Source organism: Prunus avium, chromosome 5, assembly GCF_965620075.1.
Source record: "Prunus avium chromosome 5, drPruAviu1.hap1.1, whole genome shotgun sequence".
NCBI lineage: Eukaryota > Viridiplantae > Streptophyta > Magnoliopsida > Rosales > Rosaceae > Prunus > Prunus avium.
The window spans coordinates 3,267,224-3,278,286 of NC_142288.1; positions in this window are offsets into that span (position 1 = coordinate 3,267,224).

Here is an 11,063-nt window from a genome sequence, read left to right on the forward strand (position 1 = left end):
TGACTTCGGATCGAGCTCAAAACTTGGGCAACTTCATAACATGGTGGGAGGAGTCATTTGGTAAGTTTTGAGGGAAATCCAATCGCTAGAAGTATGGAATACAACAACCACTCCAATTAGGAACGAACTGCCGTTGAACTTGAATTGTCCAATTTCTCACACCTATTCATTTCGGATCGAGCCCAAAACCTGGGGCACATGATAATATGGTGGGAGGAGTCATTTGGTGAGTTTTGGGTGAAATCCAATCGCTAGAAGTATGGAATACACCAACCACTCCAATTAGGAACGAACTGCCGTTGAACTTGAAATGTCCAATTTCTCACACATGTTGATTTCGGATCGAGCTCCAAACTTGGGCAACATCATAATATGGTGGGAGGAGTCATTCGGTGAGTTTTGAGTGAAATCCAATCGCTAGAAGTATGGAATACACCAACCACTCCAATTAGAAACAAACTGCCGTTGAACTTTTATTGTCCAATTTCTCACACCTATTGATATCAGATCGTGCCCAAAACTTGGGCAACATCATAATATGGTGGGAGGAGTCATTAGGTGAGTTTTGAGTGAAATCCAATCGCTAGAAGTATGGAATACATCAACCACTCCAATTAGGAAAGAACTGCCGTTGAACTTGAATTGTCCAATATATCACACCTATTGATTTCGGATCGAGCCCAAAGCTTGGGCAACATCATAATATTGTGGGAGGAGTCATTTGGTGAGTTTTGAGTGAAATCCAATCGCCAGACGTATGGAATACACCAACCACTCCAATTTCTACGAACTGCCGTTGAACTTGAATTGTCCAATTTCTCACACCTATTCATTTCCGATTGAGCCCAAAACTTGGGCAACGTGATAATTTGGTGGGAGAAGTCATTTGGTGAGTTTTGAGGGAAATCCAATCGCTAGAAGTATGGAATACACCAACCACACCAATTTGGAATGAACTGCCGTAGAACTTGAATTGTCCAATTTCTCACACCTATTGATATCGACTCAAGCCCAAAACTTGGGCAACATCATAATATGGTGGGAGGAGTCATTTGGTGAGTTTTTACTGAAATCCAATCGCTAGAAGTATGGAATACACCAACCACTCCAATTAGGAACGAAATGCCGTTGAACTTGAATTGTCCAATTTCTCACACCTATTGATTTCGGATCGAGCCCAAAACTTGGGCAACATCATAACATGGTGGGAGGAGTCATTTGGTGAGTTTTGAGTGAAATCCAATCGCAAGAAGTATGGAATACACCAACCACTTCAATTAGGAACGAACTGCCGTTGAACTTGAATTGTCCAATTTCTCACACCTATTGTTTCCGATTGAGCCCAAAACTTGTGCAACATGATAATATGGTGGGAGGAGTCATTTTGGTGAGTTTTGAGTGAAATCCAATCGCTAGAAGTATGGAATACACCAACCACTCCAATTAGGAACGAACTGCCGTTCAACTTGAATTGTCCAATTTCTCACACCTGTTGATTTCGGATCGAGCTCCAAACTTGGGCAACATCATAATATGGTGGGAGGAGTCTTTTGGTGAGTTTTGAGTGAAATCCAATCGCTAGAAGTGTGGAATAAACCAACCACTCCAATTAGGAACGAACTGCCGTTGAACTTGAATTGTCCAATTTCTTTCACCTATTGATTTCGGATCGAGCCCAAAACTTGGGCAACATCATAATTTGGTGGGAGGAGTCATTTGGTGAGTTTTGAGTGACATCCAATCGCTAGAAGTGTGGAATACACCAACCCCTCCAATTAGGAACGAACTGCCGTTGAACTTGTATTGTCCAATTTCTCACACCTATTGATTTCGGATCGAGCCCCAAACTTGGATAACATCATAACATGGTGGGAGGAGTCATTCTGTGAGGTTTGAGTGAAATCCAGTCGGTAGAAGTATGGAATACACCAACCACTCCAATTAGGAACGAACTGCCGTTGAACTTGAATTGTCCAATTTCTGACACCTATTGATATCGGATCGAGCCCAAAACTTGGGCAACATCATAATATGGTGAGAGGAGTCATTTGGTGAGTTTTGAGTGAAATCCAATCGCTAGAAGTATGGAATACATCAACCACTCCAATTAGGAAAGAACTGCCGTTGAACTTGAATTGTCCAATTTCTCACACCTATTGATTTCCGATTGAGCCCAAAACTTGGGCAACAGGATAATGTGGTGGGAGAAGTCATTTGGTGAGTTTTGAGAGAAATCCAATCGCTAGAAGTATGGAATACACCAACCACTCCAATTTGGAACGAACTGCCGTTGAACTTGAATTGTCCAATTTCTCACACCTATTAATATCGAATCAAGCCCAAAACTTGGGCAACATCATAATATGGTGGGAGGAGTCATTTTGTGAGTTTTGAGTGAAATGCAATCGCTAGAAGTTTGGAATACACCAACCACTCCAATTAGAAACGAACTGCCGTTGAACTTTTATTGTCCAATTTCTCACACCTATTGATATCGGATCAAGCCCAAAACTTGGGCAACATCATAATATGGTGGGAGGAGTCATTTGGTGAGTTTTGAGTGAAATCCAATCGCTAGAAGTATGGAATACACCAACCACTCCAATTAGGAACGAACTGCCGTTGAACTTGAATTGTCCAATTTCTCACACCTATTGATATCGGATCGAGCCTAAAACTTGGGCAACATCATGATATGGTGGGAGGAGTTGTTTCGTGAGTTTCGAGTGAAATCCAATCGCTAGAAGTATGGAATACACCAACCACTCCAGTTAGGAACGAACTTTCGTTGAAATTGAATTGACCAATTTCTCACACCTATTGATTTCGGATCGAGCCCAAAACTTGGGCAACATCATAATATGGTGGGAGGAGTCATTTGGTGAGTTTTGAGTGAAATCCAATCGCTAGAAGTATGGAATACACCAACCACTCCAATTAGGAACGAACTGCCGTTGAACTTGAATTGTCCAATTTCTCAAACCTATTGATTTCGGATCGAGCCCAAAACTTGCGCAACATCATAATTTGGTGGGAGGAGTCATTTGGTGAGTTTTGAGTGAAATCCAATCGCTAGAAGTATGGAATACAACAACGACTCCAATTAGGAACGAACTGCCGTTGAACTTGAATTGTCCAATTTGGAACACCTATTGATTTTGGATCGAGCCCAAAACTTGGGCAACATCATTATATGGTGGGAGGAGTCATTTTGTGAGTTTTGAGTGAAATCCAATCGCTAGAAGTATGGAATACACCAACCACTCCAATTAGGAACGAATTGCCGTCGAAATTGAAATGTCCAATTTCTCACACGTATTGATTTCTGATCGAGCCCAAAACTTGGGCAACATCATAATATGGTGGGAGGAGTCATTTGGTGAGTTTTGAGTGAAATCCAATCTCTAGAAGTATGGAATACACCAACCACTCCAATTAGGAACGAACTGCCGTTGAACTTGAATTGTCAAATTTCTCACACCTGTTGATTTCGGATCGGGCCCAAAACTTGGGCAACATCATAATATGGTGGGAGGAGTCATTTGGTGAGTTTTGAGTGAAATCCAATCGCTAGAAGCATGGAATACAACAACCACTCCAGTTAGGAACGAACTGCCGTTGAACTTGAATTGTCCAATTTGGAACACCTATTGATTTCGGATCGAGCCCAAAACTTGGGCAACATCATAATATGGTGGGAGGAGTCATTTGGTGAGTTTTGAGTGAAATCCAATCGCTAGAAGTATGGAATACACCAACCACTCCAATTAGGAACGAACTGCCGTTGAACTTGAATTGTCCAATTTGGAACACCTATTGATTTCGGATCGAGCCGAAAACTTAGGCAACATCATAATATGGTGGGAGGAGTCATTTGGTGAGTTTTGAGTGAAATCCAATCTCTAGAAGTATGGAATACACCAACCACTCTGTTGCTTCGATTCAGCTGCATCAAAATGTATTCAGCTGCATCCTCAACTTGTGATACTCGCAAGTGCACGAGCCGTTTGGTAGTATAGCATATGTAAGTGCGAGGTCGATCCCACGAGGATTGGTGATTGAATGATCCAATTTGTTTCCCCTACACAAAATAGAAATGAAAAAAAGAAAATAAATAAAACAAGAAAGAATGAAATAACTCAAGCAAATAAGTTCCCAAGTTCAATTAGATTAACGGATTGATTCTAGCTAAAGTATGATTAAGCCATGGTGTTTGGTCATAACCTTGTGTTCCTAATTCCCTAATTTGATCATTTGTTGTCTAACCTAAAACTAAGCATTAGGAACCCATTAAGCATAGAAGAACAATTTAAACAACCAAGTATGTATCTAATCCCTGTTGTCGAATGTCCATACATACTCTTCTTATCCATAGTTCAATTCGAATTAAAGCATGGTGTCTACTCTTAATTCAAACCAAGATAGCTAACATGCAAGCCTAAATGGTGATCAATCATTCAAACTAGCATATTAACTTATAAGCATAATGAATAAGAACAAAAACCATAATTGAAACTTGGAAACTAATTAAACTTGAATACTTAAGAAAGAATGTACATTACAAATAAAAGTAAAGTGGAACTAAGAAAACTTGAAGGAAAATTTAGTAAACTCATTTTGTTACAACAATTTACAACTTGAAAGGAAACTAAGAGAATTTGAGGGAGAGAAGGGAAGGGAGCTCTAGAGAAGTGTTTGAGAGCTCCCCCCCCTTGGGGTGTGTTTTGAAGCTTGAAGGCTTCTCTATTTATAGGGCTAAGAGGGAGGAACAACATGATGAAATCCAACACCACCATTCCTCTTTTAATACAACCCATAACTCACACTTCATCTTGTCTATGTTAGTGTGGTTGGAATCAATCTCATCCCATACTTCTTTTGCTGCACCTCAAGCTTTCTTCACATGGGATCAAAGGTGATCAATTGTGGCTGCCTTTTGCTGCCAACCCATGTGGTTGCCTTTTGGTTGCTGAAAAACGAGTTTTCTGAACCAGTCTTGGTGTAGGAAGGCCAGAGGTTTCAAAACGTATCCAATGGTGCTCAAATTTGGATATGTTATAATAGACACCCATTGGAACAACTTCTATGAAGAAAGTATTCCCATCGGAGCAGTAGAAGTGTGCGTTTTGGGCCTTACAAGTTGGCAGCCGAACAGAGACTGGAATTGACTTCATTTCATTTCTTTGCTTTACATGCATGCACATGCTTTCTCTATAATAACTCCAGCATGTACCAACTTGCTCCTTTAGAATTTCATAGCTGGAATGCCTCCCCACTTCACTCATTATGTTGGATCCAAAGTCAGTTGCAGCATGGGTGAGGCACATGGCTTAAAGGAGGAGACAAGGCTCAAAGCTGGCAGCTGCAAATCCTGCTGAGCAAGGTTGGGTGTTGGACGGGCTGAGCACTCCACAAATATCCAATTGGGCTGAAATTTGGATATGTTGTAGTAGACACCCATTGGAACAAGTTTCATGAAGATCTTCACCTCATACGAGCCCCATAGCATGCTGATCCAAGGCCAAGAAGTTGACCTACGAAATTGGGCTGGAAAGGGGTTGTAGCCAAAATGTGTTTGTCTTTAAGCTCGTATTCCTCATATGCCAATCAGCCCTTAACATGCATGGATTGCATCAAATGTGATCTCTTGCTATATTAACCTACAAAACACACAAATAGAGGTAAGTGACTCAAAATAAAGAGAAACTAAGCAAAATCACTAAGTAAAGAAGGCAAGCAAGTGTATGAAATTATGGACTTATCAAAACAGAAAATGGATTAAAAGCACAAGTTTAACTCAATAACATAACCAAATCATAAGCTAGAAGGGTACAAATGATATACAATTATGAACCGATCAAATACCCCCAAACCTAGACTTTGCTAGTCCTCGAGCAAAACAAAAGGAAAACAAAGATAAAAACAAAACAAGAAGTTAAGTAAACCACTTCCGCAGGTAACTCGATTGCATTGAGCATATGCAACAAGCCTTTAAACCTCTAGGCATCCCTAGTAGGAGGAGTTGTGTCTCCTGAGGGTTTAACAGAAACGATACCCACAAACGTTTTACTAACTCTACAAAACAAGGTGGTTAGAAAACTTATTAGATTTGTTAGTCCTTAAGCAAAATAAAATAAACACAAAAACCAAAATAAAAATAATTACAAAACCAAAATAAATAAATAAATAAATAAAAAATGTAAAAAGTAAACTCAAAACAATCTTTCCGAACATTTTCTGAAGAGAGATGACTCATGCACATAACTCAAAAGTTTTAACAATAAAAGCTCAATTTTAGATATTATTTACAAGGTGGCAAAGTTCAAAACACAACATGCTCAAAGTGTAGTAGTGTGATAGCCAAATGCAACAAATTCCCCAATCTTAGTTTTTACACAATTTCAAAAATCATACCAAACACAAATGCAACTTCAAATCTCACCAAAGTTGTCCTCTCACAAATGAATCACTCAGAAGAGGGCTACAATGCAACACTCAGTTATAAACATGAGATTAGAGTTAAATCATAAGGGACTTAACTCAAAAATAGGAAGATGAAGAACTTGCATTAATATGATCTCAAGAAGGATGCCAAACACTTTAAAGTAAGAAAATGCATGCAATTCAACCATATGACATTTAAGATCAATTTAGGTCTTTATTATAGGTTGTAATGGGGCTAAGGGTGTAAGGTGAGTGAGAAATGAAAGGTATGGATAATACAAAGTCCAAGGAACTCACAATGTAAGAGCATAAAAAAAAGTTTACAAGACTTCGAATCATCACGATTAGATTTTTTTCTTTTACATGATCAAAACTCCTTATACCTTCATTTACTTTGATTTAAACTCCTTTTCAAACACCAAATATTTTTGAAGGCCCAAAAATGAATTTTCAATCAACCACCACTTAATCACAACATTTTTTTTTTTTTCTTTTCTTTCACCAATTGTGTGAATTTCTCTTCTTTTTTTTTTCTTTATGTAATATCCCTTCCCAAACTTAGCATGAAAAACACATCCGAATTAGAGCTCATGAGTTCCTTAGAAAGGTAAATATTTGTTTTTCGGGCTAAGGTGAGGAAATATAATTGGTAAAATGAAAGAAAAGGTTTACATGTAGGCTCAAAATGGTTAACAATGGAAAATCATGCTTAAGCATGCATAAGGTTAGCTTGAAAGGCACAAACGATCCAAAGAGGGCCTTAATATCATTTCTTAAATGTCATGAAATCAAATTGCAAAAGAATGAATGACTTTTAAGTGTTCAACCAAATCAATGAATAATGAGATCAAACAACAACTTTGATGACAAGAAAATAAGAGTATGTGTATAACACTCATGAAATGAAGCACAAGGCTCAAAAGCTCACATTATATGGTTATATAAGTCTAATTTATGCTTGATACAATTCTTTGGGTCATGCAAATCCTTTAATTGGAAAATTATGAAACAAATGGCAAGTGCAAAGAAGGTTTCGAACATATCATGCTAGAACGATGCCAAATTTATTTATTTAATTTTTTTTTTTTGAAATAAAAAAATTTACAAGGAAAAAAATAAATAATAAAAAATAAAAAAAATAAAAAAAAATTCAATTTTCATTTAAGTCATGCAAACATTTATCACAATCTCATCAAATGTGTTTGGAAAGTGAATAAAATCAAAATCAAAATAAAAATAAAAGTAAGACTTAAACAAAATAAAATAAAAATAAAAACAAGCAAATAAAAAAAAATTTTAAAATTAAGGAAAAACCAAATTTACATGCTAAACTCCAATACCCCCAAACCTAGAAATGAACATTGTCCTCAATGTTTAAAAATTAGCCACAAGCAATGTCATAACAACAAATGAAGGTATTAAAGCAAATAAAAATAACAAAATACAAAAATAAAATAAAAGAAAATAATTACAAAATAAAAATTACAAAACAAACAAACAAATAAAAAGAAACAGTAAAAACACTCGAAACAGAAAGCCCTAAACAAACAGTCTTACGCAAACCAAAAACCCAAACGATTGAAAGCCCAACCCAAACGAAAGTTAGCCCACTTTGAAACCTAACAACGGTGAAAACCCGACCCACAACGAAATCCGAAGCCCACAAATTTTTTCATTTTTTCATTTTTTTTATTTTTAAGATGACACGTGAATTGGGAGTGCAAAGACGGGATTTTTGAAAAGAGAAAATGTGGTCCCTAATGCCTTGGTTCCTGGGAAGTCACGGGCAAAAGAGGTGAGGGACGTGTCGGCGCGCAGAGGCCCCTCACACATTCCCAAGCCAGAATTATTGGCCTCTTGGGTGAAGCGGGATGACTTTTTCACTTTGAAGGTTGTGAAAGGTGAAAATGCAATTAAGGGGAGAATGGGAAATGGGTGTGGCGATATATAGAGATAAGCCGTAAGGGCCGCACAGAACTCAGAACCGCAGCAGCTAGGGTTTAGCAGACTAAGTCTATAAAAGGTAAAAAGAAATGGTAAAAAAAAACACAAACTCAGAAACACACAAAAGAGAAAAGAAAGAAAGAAGAAAAGAGAGTGAGAAATCAAATGGCCTCTAACTACCCATTTTCGTTGGATCTCAACCTAGCTCCACCGACTCAGACACGAGGCCAAGCAGCAGCACCAGTATGGATGCCCTACTTTGCTTCCGCACGGGGGCCTGTGACAGTAACTGACTCAATACTCCTGGACAACGATGTTGCCATTGGAGTGGCTAGAAATTTAGTGACTCCTAAAGATATACGTGTGTTGGGGACAAGGGATGACAACCGGGTCGTGAGCGATGCCCTGGCACTGAGCGTGCAGAGTACGGCAACAGTCGCAAGTTTGGGTCATCGCCTACTTGCGAAGTCCCATGAGGTAGAGGTGCTAAAGGGTCAGTTGGCGGCGGAGCGAAGTATGGTTGAAGAGTGTCAGAGTGCTATAAAAAGCTTGAAAAGGGAGAGGGCAAGGATAGTGGAGGTGAATCGACACCAGCTAGAAGTATTACGGGACGAGAATAAAAACCTATCAAAGATGGTAGAGTTGTATTCTCGCGACATGCGAAAGCAGCTGGAGGACCTAGACCGACCGGGTAAACGCAAGCAAGCAGATCGCGAGATACGTTACGCTCAAGCTAAGAGTGCGATCTTTGGGAGCTCAAGTGATGAGCCCCAAGAGGCTGTGCGTGAAAATCCAGAAGAGGACAGCCATAGGGCCAAACTCAAAGCTCCAATGGTCGAGACACCGAGCACTATGAAGAAATGACTTCTACTGCATTATTGTTGTTTTTATTTTATTTTGTTGTTTTTGTATTTGGTTATTTTATTTCGGAAATAAAATAGTAAAGTTGCAGAAGGAAAAAGAAAACGGAAAAGAAAGCGCATCTCCCAAACTTAAATCAAACGAAGACGACAAACGGAAAAGAAGGCACAATTCCCTAACTAAAATAAAATAAAGATGATAGCCGAAAGGGAAAAGCAAAAACACAAAGCTCTAGAAAATGAAAGTAACGGGCAAAAACACAAAACACCAGAAAACACGGAAAAAAGAAAAGTAAAGTGAAAGTTAATGTGCTCCCCCTTGAAGCGATTAGGTCGAGCATGCCCGGGAAATCTGAAATGGTGTTGGCTCTCTCTCATCAGCATATGTCTATTTAAACCACACCTCTGCAAGCGGATGATACCCAACATTTCTTCCTGCAAACTCAAGGAAAAACATCAAAAAATTCAGAAGCAAAACAAATGGCATCCTCATGTACTCACCTTGATGATCTAAACCTTGAGCTCTCACTTGCACCACCGAATGCCCAGACAAGGGCTTCTCCAACTCCTGTCTTCCCAAACTCCACATATCATCACGGCACGGCCTCAAACTTCTCTGAGGTGGTGCCGATTAGAGCTGAACTGCCGGAAGGCATGACTGTGAGAAGGCTCACACCGGCGGTTCATCTGCATGTGGCACAGCGGTCGGACAAGGTGGCAGTGGAGGAGTCCCACACTTTAACCGTGCAACACGCAGTCTCCGCCACAAATCTAGGCTTGCGCCTACTAGCAAGGACACAGGAGTGTGTAGCACTAACTGAGGAAGTGGCTGCCTTGAAGGCTATGGTGGCAGATTTGCAGAAGCGGCTTTACTGTGCCAATCAGCATGTGGAAGCACTGCAGAGAAAGAATGAGGACCATGTAGAGCTGCTGCAGATTCTACAAGTGCGAGACAATAGAGGCAAGCCATGATGATGATGAAGATGAAGAAGAAGAAAAAGTTGTTTTTTTTTTTTTTTTGTTTTTGTTTGTTTGTTTGTTTTTTTTGTTTGTTTTTGTTTGTTTTTGTTTGTTTTTAATGCAGAGTTTGAAATAAAATAAAAATGTGTTTTAACACTCAGAAATAAACTAACTAACCATACCACGTAAATAAAATACATAAACTAACTTAACAAAACAAAAACAAAAACAAATACTCAACAGAAAAGATAACAAAGAAAATATTAAAAAAAAAAAAACTTAATTTAAAAACACACGAATATACAAGCAACTCACGGATGACCAGTTAAGGGCCTCAGAAAACACAGCCAGGGGATCCGGGAAGGTTGGAGGGGTCACAATGGTCCCGCTTAAAACCCAAACTTCTTAGACACCGAAGGTGTCGCCTAAAGAACTCCTAGACACTGTATTGACAGAAGTGCTCACTGGGGTTACCATAAGTCAGCTCATATGAAAAATCTTTTTTAAATTTTTAAGATAAAAAAAAAAACAAAAACAAATTAAGATAAAATGAAACAACAAACCATAAATGAAAATGAACTAAGTACTCTAAACAAACTCAAACAAACGAAATAAATTGTTGTACTAAAAGAAACAAACCAAGAAACCAAAGAAAAACACAAACAGCACTTTCTATCACCTATTTATCACCATTTGGACAGATTCGTTTCTATGCTTTTCAGCTTCGACCTGTGCTCAGTTTTTAGGCCATAACTTTCCAACCGCAAGTCCAAATTTCACGTTCTTTATATGGTTGGATTCAGCACAGAAAAACAAAGAACCCAGCGCGGACCAAAAGGCAAAAACAATAATAGA